Source organism: Moschus berezovskii, chromosome 25 (genome assembly GCF_049115385.1).
Source record: "Moschus berezovskii isolate FMDL1 chromosome 25, NW_MosBer_1.0, whole genome shotgun sequence".
NCBI lineage: Eukaryota > Metazoa > Chordata > Mammalia > Artiodactyla > Moschidae > Moschus > Moschus berezovskii.
This window is the reverse complement of record NC_142484.1, coordinates 43530615-43548937: the sequence shown is the minus strand read 5'-3', so window position 1 is coordinate 43548937 and position 18323 is coordinate 43530615. Positions and strand designations below refer to the sequence as shown.

Sequence of the window (18323 nt, the reverse complement as noted above, 5' to 3'; positions counted from 1 at the left end):
CATCCCACTACCCAGAATGGCTCACAGTTAAACACATCTGAATTATTTATTTCTGGGATTTTCCGTTTAATATTTCCTGGACAAGGTTTTGACACTCAAGTAACTGAAATCAGGAAAATCAAAACTGAAAATGAGTAGATTTGTTTTCTGTTGTTGTTTAGTCCCTAAGTCGTGTCTGACTCTTTGCGACCCCAAGGACTGCAGTGTGCCAGGCTTCCCTGTCCTTCACTATCAGTTTGCCCAAATTCATGTCCATTGAGTCAATGATGTCATCCAACCATCTCATCCACTGTCAGCCCCTTTTCCTCTTGCCCTCAATCTTTCTCAACATCAGGGTCTTTTCATGTGTTGGCTCTTCCCAAAGTACTAGAACTTCAACTTTAGCATCAGTCCTTCCAATGAGTATTTAGGGTTGATGTCCTTTAGGATTAACTGGTTTGACCTCCTTGCTATCCACGAGATTCTCAAGAGTCTTCTCCAGCACCACAGTTCAAAAGCATCAGTTCTTCAACACTCAGCCTTCTTTATGGTCCAAATCTCACATCTGTACATGACTACTGGAAAAGCCACAACTTTGATTATGTGGACCATTGTTAGCAAAGTGATGTCTCTGCTCTTTAATATGTGGTCTAGGTTTGTCATAGCTTTTCTTTGAAAGGTCTAGCATCTTTGAATTTCATGGCTGCAGTCACCACCTTAAAAATAGCTGAGAAAAGAAGAGAAGCAAAAGGCAATGGAGAAAGGGAAATATATATCCAACTGTAGGCAGATTCCCAGAGAATAACAATGAGAGATAAGACTTCTTAAGTGAACAATGAATCAAAGGAAAGCAACAGAAGGGTAAAGACTAGAGATTTCCTCAAGAAAATTATAGATATTAAGGGAACATTTCATGCCAAGATGGGCACAATAAAGGATAGAAACCACAAGATCTTAACCGAAGCAGAAAAGATTAAGAAGTGGCAAGAATACACAGAAGAACTGTACTTCTTAATAAGAAAGCTTTTAATAAACCAGATAACCACTATGGTGTGGTGACTAACCTAGAACCAGATATTATGGAGTGTCAAGTCAAGTGGGCCTTAGGAAGCATTACTATGAACAAAGCTAGTGAAGGTGATGGAATTCCAGATGAGTTACTTCAAATCCTAAATGATGATACTGTAAAAGTACTGCATTCAGTATGCCCGCAGATTTGGAAAACTCAGCAGTGGCCACAGGACTTAAAGGTCAGTTTTCACTCCAACCCCAAAGCAAGGCAATGGCAAAGAATGTTCAAACTACTATATAATTGCACTCATTTCACAAGCTAGTGTGAAAATTTTGATGAAAATTTTGGGTATATATATATCCTAATATCCAGGAGGGGCATTGTCAGTCAATGGACTATTACATTTATGGTTAAGTTTGAGAGGGTAACAGGCAGCAAAGCTAGGGGACCCCAAACAGAGGAAATAGGCTGCAAGGGTCAGACATGTTTCATCTCTCTCTTAAGTGGCAGGAGGAAACAAACCACAAGTGTCAGATTTTTTTTCCCTGTTCTATGCAAACTTAAAAGGAGGTTTCTTTCAAAATTCTGTGTTGCCATGATGACACCTGGTTCCACCTGAACTTAACTTTTATCAAACTTTGAGCTAACCAATGCAGAATTCTTATGGAAATGCTTTTCTTAAGGCTGTGATTTTGCTTGGAAACCTGCCTTTCTTCAAGACTCATGTCATTTTATGCCCTGGAATGGCTCACCTTGGGCCAATGTTATCTCATGTTGTGGGTGAGGGGCCTGGTACCACTCTCTGAGTTTTGAGACATGTCCTTTCTCTAATTAGCAGCCTGCTAGTAGGTATATAACTTACTGCTAGAGACTAGCAGGGGGCACTCTTTCTGCCCCCTTCTGATGCCTATATCAGAAGCTTTTCTATCTCTTTTATACTTTAATAACACTTTATTACACAAAAGCTCCAAGCAATCAAGCCTCGTCACTGGCCCTGGATTGAATCCTCTCCTCTGGAGGCCAAGAATCCCGGCATCTTTCACGGCTCAGCAAAAACCTTTCAAGGTTATGCTAATAGCTATCATAAATATATCAGGTTTGTATCAGCAGGTTTCAACTAGAGAAGGAGGAACAGTAGGAAAGAGAGAAAGATGAAGAATTCACATTCATAAGGAATTGCCTCATGTGATGGTTATGGACACTGCCTAAGCAAGTCTGAGGACAATAGGTCACTTACTCAGGGAGGGAAAACATAAACAGCCTGGAACCTAAATTGTTGAGGATAAAGTTGTTGTCCACAGGAGGTTGGCACAATAGAAATTATATAGATCCCTTTGTCTGGAATTTTATTCAGGGAGTTTTGATTAAATCAGGTGCACCTCGATATTCACCCTACATTAACGTCAATATCAGGGACTTTCCATCCTCAAAACCTCTTCACAGCATCACCTAGATTAGTATTTGATTGAAAAAATTTCAAGAGATGTGAATGCACTACAAAGTGATCGATCAACTACCTTAAATCCTTGTATTTCAGCCTTTTGCTGTTCAGTTGCTCAGTTGTGTCCGACGTTTTGCAACCCCATGGACTGCAGCATACCAGTCTTCCCTTGTCCTTCACCATCTCCTGGAGCTTGCTCAAAGTCATGTCCATTGAGTTGGTTATGCCATCCATCTAGCTTGTCCTCTGTCACCCTCTTCTCCTCCTGCCTTCAATTTTTCCCAGCAGCAGGGTCTTTTCTAATGAGTCAGCTCTTCACAACAGGTGGTCAAAGTATTGGAACTTCAGCTTCAACATCAGTCCTTCCAATGAATATTCAGGGTTGATTTCCTTTAGGATTGCCTGGTTTGATCTCCTTGCAATCCAAGGGATTCTCAAGAGTCTTCTCCAAAACCACAGTTGAGAAACATCAATTCATCCGTGCTGAGATTTCCTTATGCTCCAACTCTCACACATATACATGACTACTGGAAAAACCATAAGCTTTGACTATAGACTTTTGTTGACTATACAGACTTTTGTCTCTGCTTTTTAATATGCTGTCTAGGTTTGTCATAGTTTTTCTTCCAAGGAGCAAGTATCTTTTAATTTCGTGGCTGCAGTTACCATCTACAGTAATTTTGAAGCCCAAGAAAATAAATTCTGTCACTGTTTTCATTGTTTCCCCCTTTATTTGCCATTTCAGCCTAGCCAGGTTGAAATAACAGAAATCTATAGCAAGACCATATGCCATTCAGCATAATTAAGTATAAAAATGATACAACTTTCCCCATTTTAAACTTTGTGCACAGAACTGCCCACCCAGAGAATGACCTGACTATAGGCTCTATTTCTCAATAAATCATTTTAGGAAATATTACTGATTACAATGCTAATAATATGGTAATGTTATTAGTAATAATGCTACAGTTTTGGTATCTTAAATCATCTTATGTGAGCTTGACTAAAATCTGTGCCTTTTAATCTTTAATTTTCTTCAGTGTATGAATTGTTTTGTAGTGATTGTTGTCAATTAGATGCATTGGTTTCAAATTAGTCTTAAGTTAGTAAACACACATGAACTATCACAGACTCAATTATTATTTTAAAAATCATTTTGGTATTATATTGAATTTGATACAGTATTGTTTTCATTAAATGATTCCCTACATCATAATATTTTCAAACAATCATCTAGTTTGCTATCAAAAATAAAGTTATTCAGTATACTTTTTTGTGTATATCATTTTGTTGAGAAATTACATAAGAAAGATTATGAGATGTTCCTGGTAGTTTATTTTTGTGAATATAAGATTTTGATAGGCAACACAGCACAGTGCAGTTACAGAGGGTGCTGGTTCTTCTCTGGCTGGAGTGGTCTCAGACCCCTCTGATCCTGTGTCCTATCCCATGCCTTGAATCAGGAGTGCAGGGAGTGGGCATGGAAAATGGAATTACAGGACCAGAGGTTCAGCAGGCTTGCACAGTGAGACATTCTCAGAAATTAGGGAGAGTATCAGCCAGTTGTTTTTTTGGGCTCCAAAATCACTGCAGATGCTGATTGCAGCCATGAAATTAAAAGACGCTTGCTCCTTGGAAGGAAAGTTATGACCAACCTTGATAGTATATTAAAAAGCAGAGACATTACTTTGCCAACCAAGGTCCGTCTAGTCAAGGCAATGGTTTTTCCCGTGGTCATGTATGGATGTGAGAGTTGGACTGTGAAGAAGGCTGACCGCCGAAGAATCGATGCTTTTGAACTGTGGTGTTGGAGAAGACTCTTGAGAGTCCCTTGTACTGCAAGGAGATCCAACCAGTCCATTCTAGAGGAGATCAATCCTGGATGTTCATTGGAGGGACTGATGCTAAAGCTGAAACTGCAATACTTTGGCCACCTCATGCGACGAGTTGACTCACTGGAAAAGACTCTGATGCTGGGAAAGGTTGGGGGCGGGAGGAGAAGGGGACGACGGAGAATGAGATGGCTGGATGGCATCACCGACTCTGTGGACATGAGTTTGAGTGAACTCCGGGAGTTGGTGATGGACAGGGAGGCCTGGCGTGCTGTGATTCATGGGGTCGCGGAGAGTCGGACACGACTGAGCGACTGAACTGAACTGAACTGAACTGATCAGCCAGTTAGCAAAGGAGTCAGATCGCTGGGTGTGGTGGGTGTGGCAGGGAGGGCAGTGATTCCAATCAGTCTTTCCCAGTATCCCTGCTCCCAACAAATACTCGCACACTTATTGCAGCAGAAGCATGGACACATATGGCCAGTGAATCTACAGAGTCTTGGCTTCTGAGGCCAGAGAAGCTCTTCCATGGCCTGGACTTTTCAGCATTGTCATACGCTATTTGTTTGTTATCTAAGGGCCCCACTGCCCTAACTTGAGGTCAGACAGAGCACCCAGAGTTTCCCAAAAAGCTTCTAGGAGGCTGGCATGGACTATGACTGTAGCATTTTGTTGTTCTTAATAATTTTTATTCATTTACTTATTTAATTTTGTCTTTACTAGGTCTTCATTTTTGCGTGCGCTTTTCCCTAGCTGAGGTCAGTGGGGCCTACTCTCTGGTGGTGGTGGGAGGGCGTCTCACTGCCCTGGCTGCTCTGGTAGAATGCAGACTCGAGGGTGACAGGCTCCGTAGTTTCGGCTCCTGGGCTCGAGAGCACAGGTTCAACAGTTGGGGTGCACAGGCTTTGTTGTTCCGGGGCATGTGGGGTCTTCCCAGATCAGGGATCAAATTCATGCTTCCATGGAACTCTTCTCAATGTTATGTGGAGGTCTGAACGGGAGGAGGGTTTAAGGGAGAGTGGACACGTGTGTATGTATGACCGAGTCCCTTCCCTATTCACCTGAAACACCACAACATTGTTAACCAGCTATATTTCAATACAAAAGAAAACTTTGCTTTTTTTATTTTGTTTTTTAAAGTGTCTCCTGGGTTGTCAGGTGAATTCTTTACCCCTGAGCCACCAGGGAAGCCCTGACTGGAGTTTTGATGTTTGACAGGAGTGTCTGCAGGTAGTATGTAAATTATGATCCAGTTACAAATGATGTTAAGCTGTTTTATTCTATGATTATTATTTAGATGTTGTTCACTATGCATTTTCAGATATATACTTAGAATGTTAATACTTCATGTTGCTTTTTTTTTGGCATAAAACTTTGATCTGTTCCCCAGATAGATTTGAATTTACATATGAGAAACTTGATATTTGGTTGCTTAAGAAAAGTTTATTTATACATCCAAGGCAGTGCATTTTGATTAAAAAAAGAAGTAACGTAAGTAAATATGTATCACTATTTTATTTGTTTGCTATGCTTTAAAAGCAAGATCATTTTGTTTCTTTTAGCTTTATGATATTTTCCTTGGAAAAATATTTAACTACATATGTGTTCTGTCCTTTGTCATTCAGTCATGTCTGATTCTTTGCAACCCCATGGATCCTGCAGGCTCCACTGTCCATGGGAATTCTGCAGGCAAGAATATTGAGTTGGGTTTCCATGCCCTCTTCCAAGGGATCCTCCCAACTGAGGGATCAAACCCAGGTCTCCTGCATTGCAGGCGGATTCTTTAGCAACTGAGCCACCAGGGAATCCCAAAAATACTGGAGTGGATAGCGTATCCCTTCTCCAGGGAATCTTCCCGACCCAGGAATCAAACTGGGGTCTCCTGCATTGCAAGTGGATTCTTTACCATCTGAGCTCCCAGGGAATATGCACCTCTATAACCTAGCTCAAGTTAAAGGTGTCATACATGTCCAGAGCAGATGAAGGCCAAGTTAAACAGGAAGGTAGATACTGTCCAGGCATCCAGTACCTGAGGGAAACTGCTCCAATAATTTCAGCTCTAGACTGGATGACAATAGGAACTTCTGGCCTCCTGGAGCAAACTGTGGAGATTCCCACTTCACTGAAGCCCCTTGGCCAGCACAGAGTTACAAGTAGGAGGAGCCAGGGACCTAGCTCATTCAGCTACAGAGCCTCAGACACCTACTTACAGGGACTGGTGGTGGAAAGATCTCCCATCTCCAAGACTGGATCTCAAGAGTATTTGAGGAAAAGTCTCCTACTCCATTATCTCTGGATAAAAACATGAGTAGCCAAGGTGCAAGGACCAGAAGGGAAAGCAGGGCCTTAAAACTGTGGTTCTCCAGGAGCTCACAAAGTGTCTTGTGTACAGAAGCACCTGACTATATCAAGGAATTCTGGTGACTCTATATGGGGTTGGACACAAGAGGAAGTTTATCCAACTGTCCACAAAAAGGTGATCTGCCCACAACAGTTGAGGGACCACTAGAGGCTCAAACTGTCCTCAAGGGTGGGCTGCCCATGGGACCTTCCTTCTGAGAGGACAGGGACCCTACAGACCTTTCCAGTGTCAATCCTTGGCCCCTATCCCCTTCCTTGCCTCTGCAGGAGCTCAAACTTGGACAGCTCCACATAGTTTTCTCCAGAGATGACTCTTTTCCATGGGGACCCAAGAGGGCGCCTGTACTTGGAGAATTGGTCAGGAAGGCAAGGAGCTTGCCTCTGTTCAGCCAGAAGTCAGCCTTGGAGGCTCTGTGGGGAGGAGTGAACGGGCGGGCCTAGCGCTGTCCTTCTCTGCTTCATTACAGGGTCTGCACCCCTCACCGCCCACATCTGTACCCCCAGGGATCCCATGGGCTCTGCTCCTAGACAGAGCTGGCAAAATAATTAGGAACGACTCCAGCACCAAAGAGCTCAAGAACTCCTGCCCTTCATTGGAAGAGAAGCTGCAGACAAGGAAAGGGGAGACCGAGAATCTTGCGAGGTGAGTCCCTGACCACTGCTTTCCTCCTGCTGCTGCCCCGCACCTGTCCTTCTACAGTGAAGGGGTCAGAAGTGCAGGCTCGACAGGTTCTGGGAAGGTAGGTCTAATAACGTGTAGTAGCTGGGGTCCTACAGTCAAAGAGGCAGAAATATCTCTGGGGCTGAGTTGCTAGATCCTTGGCTTCAATCCCATTTCCAGAATAAAAGGGAGAAGCTGTCTGGGAGTCAGTGAGCAGTGCCTCCTGCTTTTCTCCAGGAGTCTTTTCAACCAAAAGATATGTTTAGATTTTCCTAGAGGAAAGAAGTGCACTTAACATTTTGTTAAGAAATCCACTTAACAGTTAACATGAACTGGGAGCAAGTCATTTACATCAAAATATAATCTTAAATTAGATCCTACATGATTGGACTTTGGAATACTCAGATCATGTATAGATGAATCAACAGATAAACACAGATTTTATCATTTTAACCAATGTCATCTATTAGAAAATCAAGAATTTTAGTCTATATTCATCTAGTATTTGTATTTTCCTGTTTCTTTCTTTAAAACTTTTTCTTGTGTATTGGAGTATAGCTGATTGGAAAAGAGTCTGATGCTGGGAGGGATTGCGGGTGGGAGGAGACGGGGACGACAGAGGATGAGATGGCTGGATGGCATCACCGACTCAATGGACATGAGTTTGAGTGTACTCCGGGAGTTGGTGATGGACAGGGAGGCCTGGCGTGCTGTGATTCATGGGGTCGCAAAGAGTCAGAGAACACTGAGCGACTGAACTGAACTGAACTGAACTGACAGCTGATTAACAATTTGAGGTATGTCTTCCCTGGTGGTCTAGTAGTTAAGAATTTGCCAGCCAATGCAGGGGAGGTGGGTTTGATTCCTGGTCCCTGATGATTCTACATGCCTCAGAGCAACTAAGCCCATGCGCCTCAATAACTGAGCCAAAGCCTCAGAGCCTCCGCCCTTAGAACCCATGCTCCCCAACAAGAGAAGCCACCCCAGTGAGAAGACTGTGCACTAAGTGCCAGCTCACCCTGACTAGAGAAGTCCTCTGCACTGCAGTGAAGAACAAGTGCAGTGAAAAATAAATGAGTTAATCTTAAAAAAAGAACTAATATTGTGGCAATTTAGGTAAATAGCAGAGACTCAGCCATACACATACATGTGTCCATTTCCCGCCATACTTCCTTCCCATCCAGGCTGTTACACAGCAGTGAGCAGAGTTCATGTGCTGTACAGTAAGTTTCCAACCAGTATATGTACAAAGAAGAAAATATTTCACTAAGACATCAAGGAGTAAGAACTCTCAAAATTTAATACTTTTCACATATAAGAACACAACTACCTGTGAGATAATAATTGACCATGAGAACCAAAGTTAAAAATAGCCAGGAATGCTTAGAAAAGTTTAATGAGATGGCACTAGCCTTCAATACATTTTCATATATATCAGTAAACCAAAATAATAAAAGTAGTGTCATACTGGTACATGAATGTGAAAACAGTTCATTAACTTGTGACCTAAAATAGTTATACACAACACATACAATCTCATAATATAATACAAGTAAACTGAGTGTATGGTAAAAACATGATTCCCTTACAAAGTATGAGGAAGGGGCTGGGGCAGAAACCAGAAGAAATTTAGATGTAGCCAAGAAAATTAGTGCCATTGAGTCAAAGGAGGCTGGTTTTAAGGAAAAGCTAATTCAAACTTTTAATTAGCTTTAAAAGGGGATACAAACTTTTTTAATTTCTAGTTTTTGAAATTATTAAGAAAATCTCACTGATAACTAAAATGATGAATACTCACATAGAAATGTTGCTGCCCATGTGCTGGCCCCACTTCCAAGATAAGGAAGGGCCAGCTCCTCACTTAGAGAGAAGGGACAGAAGCATCAAGAGCCTGACAATGTTCTTAAAGGCAACTCGTCTACTTCCAGTCAATCAGGTCTTCCCTCCCCAGCTAACTGCCTGAGTCTTGAGGGACAAGGTCACAGAGAAGGGGCTCACAGACCCCTGGAGCCCCCCACACCTCTGAAAGGCAGAGGGTGAGGAGAGCAAAGCTTTCCAGTTCAGGGAGCTCAGTCTGGTCCAGGGTGCCCCGCAGCCCAGTCAGCTCAGGGTTTATTCCCCGAGGCGTCATTGCATTGACTTTCTCTCGGGATGAATGTGGGGTAGATGGAGAGGCCAGAAATTACAGCAAAAGATGCCTGCTTCCCAACAGGTCCCACTTTGTATGAAGAGGGACGGAAAGAAGAAAAGTAATGACAAGGTGCAGGCAGAAGAGTCCTTCAGTTTGCTGCAGGCGCCATGGACTTTTGCGGAAAGTTCTGTCCCTTCAGGCTGTGAACTAAACTCAGTTGGAATCCGAGTCAGAGGAGTCCTTTGAGGACATTGAGCTGCAGCCACAGTCCTCCGGCTCAGAATCTCCATCTTCATCCTCACTGCTGGGGGCTGAGAAGCAGCTGCCTTCCTCCTCTTGTTTTCTTCTTTCTTGTTTTCTTTCTTCCCTTGTTTTCTTCTGATCTCCCTGAGGCAGGAGAATGTCCTCCAGTCCTGTCTGATGATGTTAACTCTGCAGTCTGAAGCCCCAGGTCCTCTCCAAGCCTTCCTTGCAGATTCCCTGATGATGGGGATGGCAGATTCATCCTTCTAATCCTGGAGTTCGGGCCCCCCATCATGTTCTTATGCTTAGCACAAGTAAGCAGCGTATTCTTCAGGAGACAGAGTCCTGAACCAGAGGTCAAGGTCCACCTTATACTGTGTCTGCAGTCCCTCCGCCTGCTTCTTACAAAGCTCCTTTTGGTCCTGGGGGACCCACTGCCAGTGTCTACTGATCTCCACCATGCACTCCCTTGGGGGCACCACTTTCAGTTCCCTGCTCGACCAGAGATCCTGGTGGAACTTGTGATCGTCATTCACTGGGGGCTTCTTGGGCTCTCCGTGGAATTTCCACTTCACGGGTAAACTGTTTTCTCAGGGAGACTTCACCTTTTGGACATTCTCCTGAAACTTCTCTGTTACTTTCATTTCACTTCTTTGGGGGACACCAGATTTCTTGGGGTTTGGGATTAGATCAGGCTGCTGTTATCTGAGTAGAGCCACTTTCTCCCTTAAATCCTCTTTCTCTTTCTCAAGATTCTGACTGTGTTTCACCTTTAGCTGCTCAGGCACCTTCCTGTGTTCCTCAGACAGACCCATGGTCAGCTCCTGGTTGTTCACCCTGGGGTGTTTTGGATGTACTGGGGTCACATTACTTTGGAAAATTGTAGCTAGGGTGTCAGGAACTTCTTGAACAAATATGGGTTTTTGCTTTTTCTGCTTTTGTAAGTATTGTTGACATGTTCCTTGTCTTCCAGGACTAATTCTTTCAAAGTTTGAAACTTTCTCAGTTCAGTTCAGTTCAGTCGCTCAGTTGTATCCGACTGTTTGTGACCCCATGAATCACAGCACGCCAGGCCTCCCTATCCATCACCAACTCCTGGAGTTTACTCAAACTCATGTCCATTGAGTCGGTGATGCCATCCAGCCATCTCATTCTCTGTCGTCCTCTTCTCCTCCTGCCCTCAATCTTTCCCAGCATTTTCAAATGAGTCAGCTCTTCGCATTAGGTGGCCAAAGTATTGGAGTTTCAGCTTCAACATCAGTCCTTCTAATGAACACCCAGGACTGATCTTTAGGATGCACTGGTTGGATCTCTTTGCTGTCCAAGGGACTCTCAAGAGTCTTCTCCAACACTGCAGTTCAAAACCATCCATTCTTCAGCACTCAGCTTTCTTTATAGTCCAACTCTCACATCCATACATGACTACTGGAAAAACCATAGCCTTGACTAGATGGATCTTGGTTGGCAAAGCAATGTCTCTGCTTTTTAATATGCTGTCTAGGTTGGTCATAACTTTCCTTCCAAGGAGTAAACGTCTTTTAATTTCATGGCTCCAATCAGCATCCACAGTGATTTTGGAGCCCAGAAAAGTAAAGTTAGTCACTGTTTTCACTATGTCACCATCTATTTCCCATGAAGTGATGGGACTGGATGCCATGATCTTAGTTTTCTGAATGTTGAGTTTTAAGCCAACTTTTTCACTCTCTTCTTTCACTTTCATCAAGAGGTTCTTTAGTTCCTCTTCACTTTCTGCCAAAAGGGTGGTGTCATCTACATATCTGAGGTTATTGATATTTCTCCAGGCAATCTTGATTCCAGCTTGTGCTTCTTTCAGCCCAGCATTTTTCATGATGTACTCTGTATATAAGTTAAATAAGCAGGGTGACAATATACAGCCTTGATGTAAAAATAACTCATTAGCATTACATTAATCTTTGTTTAAGCTTTCAGTTCTGTGAACACAGACAATTGAATTTTCTCTTCTCTTTGACATTGACAGCCAAACAGTGTCAGACTTTATTTTTTTGGGCTCCAAAATCACTGCAGATGCTGATTGCAGCCATAAAATTAAAAGATGCTTACTCCTTGGAAAGAAAGTTATGACCAATCTAGATAATATATTAAAAACCAGAGACATTACTTTGTCAACAAAGGTCCATCTAGTCAAGGCTATGGTTTTTCCAGTGGTCCGGTATGGATGTGAGAGTTGGACTGTGAAGAAAGCTGATTGCCGAAGAGTTGATGCTTTTGAACTGTGGTGCTGGAGAAGACTCTTGAGAGTCCCTTGGACTGCCAGGAGATCCAACCAGTCCATTCTAGAGGAGATCAGTCCTGAGTGTTCATTGGAAGGACTGATGCTAAAGCTGAAACTCCAATACTTTGGCCACCTCATGCGATGAATTGACTCACTTGAAAAGACTCTGATGCTGGGAAGGATTGGGGGCAGGAGGAGAAGGGGACGACAGAGAATGAGATGGCTCGATGGCATCACCGACTCGATGGACATGAGTTTGAGTGAACTCCGGGAGTTGGTGATGGACAGGGAGGCCTGGCGTGCTGTGATTCATGGGGTCGCAAAGAGTCGGACACAACTGAGGGACTAAACTTAACTGAACTGAATGTAAGGGGATTCCACTTCTTCAACTAGCAGATCGATATACTCATAGTCTTATCAGATTGGCCATACTATCAAAAGTGTTTTCCCAGTTGGAAACATGTAAATTCCAAGTCAAAAATCAAACCAGTTCTGGGACTTCCTTGGAAGTCCAGTGGCTAAGACTCTGTGCTCTGAATGGGCAGGCTCAGCATTCCGTCTGTGGGGTCACACAGAGTCGGACACGACTGAATTGACTTAGCAGTAGCAGCAGGAAATTACAGCCCACATTCCACAGCTAAGTGTTAAACCTGCCGAGACTAAGAATTCCTGTGTGGTGACTAAGAGTTTGCCTGCCCCATCTAAAGATCCCTCAAGCCACAAGGAAAATCTGGTGTAGCCAAATAAATTAAATAAATCAACCAGTTTCCACCTAATACTGTTGCTGGTCTTTACTTGTTAAGTCATGTCTGATCCCTTTGAAACCCTTTGGACTGCACCCCACCAGGTTCCTCTGTCCATGGAATCTTCCAGGCCAGAATACTGAGACAGGTTAGTATTTCCTTCTCCAGGGAATCTACCCGACTCAGGGACAGAACCTGTGTCTCCTGCACTGGCAGGCAGGTTCTTTCTTTACCCCTGAACCACTAGGGATGACTGTCATCTAAAATATTGCGCTTCAGCATAAATGACAGAAATTAATCAAAATTTTCACTTCTATGTCAGAGTGAGTGCAGAATTTCCTCGGCTTTCAAGTATCTGGTGTGTCACTAATGTTATGTTTTGAGAGCCACCACCAGCTTTTGGATTATTATTGGACAGTTTTGGAGTAGGAAAAGGCAACCCACTCCAGTATTCTTGCCTGGAGAACTCCATGGACAGAGTCTGTTGGGCTACAGTCCATGGGGTCACAAAGAGTTGGACACAACTGAGTGACTAACACACTGTATTGGACAGTTTAAAGACGGGAGCCCCCAAACTTTCTTAAAAAAAAAAATTACTCTTAACTTTCAACAACTCGGTTTCTCAATCAAGTTTTAGGTATCATGCCAAATGGAAATCTGTCTTGGATTTCCCAATCAGAAATTCACATTTTACTTTTGCAACGTGGAATCATAAGTTAGCAGAATCATTTATGCTCTTTTACGGATTTCAAAATTTTTATAAGTGGAAAATTCTGAAAGAGATGCTAATACCAGACCACCTGACCTGCCTCTTGAGAAACCTATATGCAGGTCAGGAAGCAACGAACTGGACATGAAACAACAGACTGGTTCCAAATAGGAAAAGGAGTACGTCAAGACTGTATATTGTCACCCTGCTTATTTAACTTATATGCAGAGTACATCATGAGGAACCCTGGGCTGAAAGAAACACAAGTTGGAATCAAAATTGCCTGGAGAAATATCAATAACCTCAGATATGTAGATGACACCACCCTTTTGGCAGAAAGTGAAGAACTAAAGAACCACTTGATGAAAGTGAAAGAGGAGAATGAAAAAAATTGGCTTAAAGCTCAACATTCAGAAAACTAAGATCATGGCATTCGGTCCCATCACTTCATGGGAAATAGATGGGGACACAGTGGAAACAGTGTTAGACTTTATTTTTCTGGGCTTCAAAATCACTGCAGATGGTGACTACAGCCATGAAATTAAAAGACGTTTACTTCTTGGAAGGAAAGTTATGACCAACCTAGATAGCATATTAAAAAGCAGAGACATTACTTTGCCAACAATGGTTCATCTAGTCAAGGCTATGGTTTTTCCAGTGGTCATGTATGGATGTGAGAGTTGGACTGTGAAGAAAGCTGATCACTGAAGAATTGATGCTTTTGAACTGTGGTGTTGGAGAAGACTCTTGTGAGTCCCTTGGACAGCAAGGAGATCCAACCAGTGCATCCTAAAGGAGATCAGTCCTGTGTGTTCATTGGAAGGATTGATGCTAAAGCTGAAACTCCAATACTTTGACCACCTGATGCGAAGAGTTGACTCATTGGAAAAGTCCCTGATGCTGGGAGGAATTGGGGCAGGAGGAGACGGGGACGACAGAGAATGAGATTGCTGGATGACATCACAGACTCGATGGACATGAGTTTGGGTGCACTCCGGGAGTTGGTGATGGACAGGGAGGCCTGGAGTGCTGTGATTCATGGGGATCTCAAAGAGTCGGACACAACTGAGCAACTGAACTGAACTGAAAGTTCCAGAATAAACTGAAAGTAATTACGTATTTTCTATGAACTAGGAGTTTTTTTTTTGTTTGAGAAATTCTTAAGCCTGATACTGTTGAATTAAAATATTATTTTTAATTTTTGTGGGGGAAAAATATAAATCTATCTTCTCAGAACTCTTTACTCATCAGAAATTTTAGATTTGGTCTCATCCGTGTGGGCAGGAAAATCAACCCTATCATGTCAGGCGTTATCTGCACCCCGGGTGGGTCAGCAGTTGTAACTTTCAGAATTTTCCATGGTCCAGCCAAATCAGAACATCTCTGAATGGAATAAGCATTGACTATCAGGATCCTTGATGCTCCTCCTTGACTAGACTACTGCAGTTCCCTTGAGTGAATCTTGTCAACACTAACTGGATTAAAACTCTTTCCAATCTCTCTATATATATTCCCCACCAGGGAAGCCCAAATTCAACATGGTCAAAAGTAAACTTAGCTTGAAATGATTACTTATTAGACCAAAGAATGTCTGCCAAAAGCAGACTTCATAACTTTTTTGAAATTAGCTTTCTCAACTTTTTCGCAGCATCAGGGTCTTTTCCAGTGAGTCGGCTCTTCACATCAGGTGGCCAAAGTATTGGAGCTTCAGCTTCAGCATCAGTCCTTCCAATGAATATTCAGAGTTGATTTCCTTTAGGATTGGCTGGTTTGATCTCCTTGCAGTCCAAGGGACTACCAAGAGTCTTATCCAGGACCACAGTTCAAAAGCATCAGTTCTTCCACTGGGTACTCAGCTTTTTTTTTTTTTAATTGAAGGATAATTGCTTTACAGTATCTTGTTGGTTTCTACCAAACATCAACATGAATCAGCTATAGGCTTACCCATGTCCCCACCCACTTGAACACCCCTCCCACCTTCCTCCCCATACCGCCCCTCTAGGGTGTGGGTGGGACATATGGAAAGAATAACATGGAAATATACATGACCATATGTAAAATATATAGCCAATGGGAATTTGCTGTATGACTCAGGGAATTCAAACCGGGGCTCAATAACAAGCTCAATCTTCCTTATGGTCCAACTCTCACATCCACGTATATGACTATCGAAAAAAGCATAGCTTTGACTATTGGACCTTTGTCTGCAAGGTGATGTCTCTGCTTTTCAATACACTATCTAGGTTTGTCACACCTTTTCTTCCAAGAAACAAGCATTTTTTGTTTGTTTGTTTTTAAATTGCATGGCTACAGTCACCTTCCAAGATGATTTTGGAGCCCAAGAAAATAAAATCAGACACTACTTCCACTTTCTTCTCTGTTATTTGCCATGAAGTGATGGGACCAAATGCCATAATCTTAGTGTTTTTAATGCTGAATTTCAAGCCAGCCTTTTCACTCTCCTTTTTCACTGTCATCAAAAGACAAATTTCTTTTCACTTTCTGCAGTTAGAGTGGTATCATTCACTTATCTGAGTATGAGATATATTGACATTTCTCCTGGCAATCTTGATTCTGGCTTGCAATTCATCCACCCTGACATTTTGCATGACATTATCTGCATATAAGTTAAATAACCATCGATGACAATACACATCTTTGTCATACTCCTTTCCCAAATTGGAACTAGTCTATTTTTCCGTGTCCAGTTCTAACTCTTCTTTCTTGACCCATATCCAGGTTTCTCAGGAGACAGATAAGGTAGTCTGGAACTCCAATCTCCTAAGAATTTTCCACAGTTCGTTGTGATCCACACATTCAAAGCTTTAGTGTAGTCAATGAAGCAGAAGTAGATGTTCTTCTGTAACTCCTTTGATTCCTCCATAATCAAAGCATTGTTGATCATGGAGGAATCAAAGGATGGCTGGCAATTGGATCTCTGGTTCCTCTGCCTCTGTGAAATCCAGTTGCACATCTGGAGGTGTTGTAGTTCTTCATAGAATGGGTCAGTTTCAGTTTTTTTGGACTCAGTGGTTGGGGACATAGACTTGGATTTATGGCATGTTGAATGGTTTGCCTTGGAAATCGATGAGATCATTCTGTCCTTTTAAGATTGCACCCATGTACTGCATTTCAGACTATTTTATGGATGATGAGGGCTACTCCATTTCTTCTAAGGGATTCTTGCCCAAAGTAATAGATATAATTGTCATCTGGAATTAGAACTATAATATAGTTCATTAAATGGAGATATTAAATTCATGTTTGGGAGTTTATTACTGGCCAAACAACAACTTCATGGATTACAACTGTAAACTCAAGATATGACTTTTTAGCAGAGATTGCAGTGTAGCAATTGAATTAAGTAGATTTCAAAGGTTTGACTTCAATCATTACCAAATGAAAATGCTTTCAACTCTGTAAAAATCTAATTATGTTCACCTATACCTTTTCATAGGGCTGATAACCATATCACTTGGAGGAAATGGGTGTGGCCTTCAGAGAATATATAAAGCATTCCCTGAAGATGCATTTGCATTCTTCTCCAGCATCCAGAGCTGTCCAGATTGGAGTTTGTTGCACTGAGGAGAATTTTAAAAGTTACTGCCAGAAGGAGGTGGACACCTAAGCGCTGACCTGAATTTAACAGCTACTTACCGAACAGGAATTGAATTTCATCAACTATTTCTCATCAAGTGTAGCCAAAGGTGAGTTCTTATCAAGGTACAATGAAATTCTGCTATGCTCACTTAAAAATGAGACTTTAATGGTAATTGCCAACAGAAACGTAATTTTTTTCTATCAGTAATATCTATATGTGAACACTGCATCAAGCATTTATTCCCTGTTGAATTTGTAGATAAGTAACTTCTTTTACCCACACTATGTCAAGTAGCTTCCTTATAACATGTGGGTAAAAATAGAAAATTAGTAAATGTTGTTGAGAAAATTGAAGTAATCCATATAAAAGTAGTTACTCTAATACCTAGAAATATTTATAAAAAACAAAACAACACATTTCTCCTGTTGTTGTTGAGTCGCTAAGTCATGTCTGACTCCTTGGGACATCATGGACTAGCCCACCAGGCTCCCCTGTCCATGGGATTTCCCAGGCAAGAATACTGCAGTGGATTGCCACCTCCTTCTGCAGTGGATCTTTGTGACTGAGGGATCGAACCGCCATCTCCTGAGTAGGCAAGCTGATTTTTTAATTGGGAAGCCTATTAGGTTCTCCTATTATTTTAATATTATCATGATCATTGATGTCATTAGTATAAAAGTGATTTTCTTAAAGAATTCTTGGCCAGTTTCTAACCCACTCTACACATGGTTTCTTTATACTTTCTCTGTTCATCAGCTATCTCCTCAACTGATGCATGTTTCAATCAAAGGCTTTAGGTTCTATACTGTTGAAAATTGTGGTCATCTATCAGAATTCCATAAATCTATTAACAATTTTTAAAAGAAATAGATCTGTACACTATGGCTTTACTGTCAACCTTTTTTGGAAAGGCATCTTAAAGTTGATGCTATACTCATTCAATTAGCAGAAGTTTTTTTTTCTGTCTCTTTTCATGACCAGACCCAAATTCTCAGCCTTGGAAAGATGTAGCCTCTTCTATTCAATTTCTCATAGACAGAGACGAAAACAAGAATCATATATTTAAAGCAAATATTTAGTCACAATGTATGGTACCTGAAAATATATATTCATGCTCACTTTCTCTTATCCAAATACTTTCAATTTACCTACTTACCTGCATAGGTATTGCCCAAGAAAACAAGTAGTTTTAGGTTTTAAAATTGACATCAAAATTTTAAATAACTTAATAAAGCAGTTTTAATATATTGATATCTGTAATGTTAAACTGCTTAATCATTATTTCATGACCTTATGTTACTAGATGTTCTTAAGTCTTAAAAGACTTTTCTAGAGACTAAAGAACGTATAAAACAC

General features: G+C 41.8%; 1 pseudogene; it reads right to left on the bottom strand.

The window, feature by feature from the left end:
* Positions 1 to 9715: 9715 nt before the first annotated feature.
* On the bottom strand, positions 9716 to 10663 carry LOC148773900 (upstream-binding factor 1-like protein 1; annotated as a pseudogene).
* Positions 10664 to 18323: the final 7660 nt, after the last annotated feature.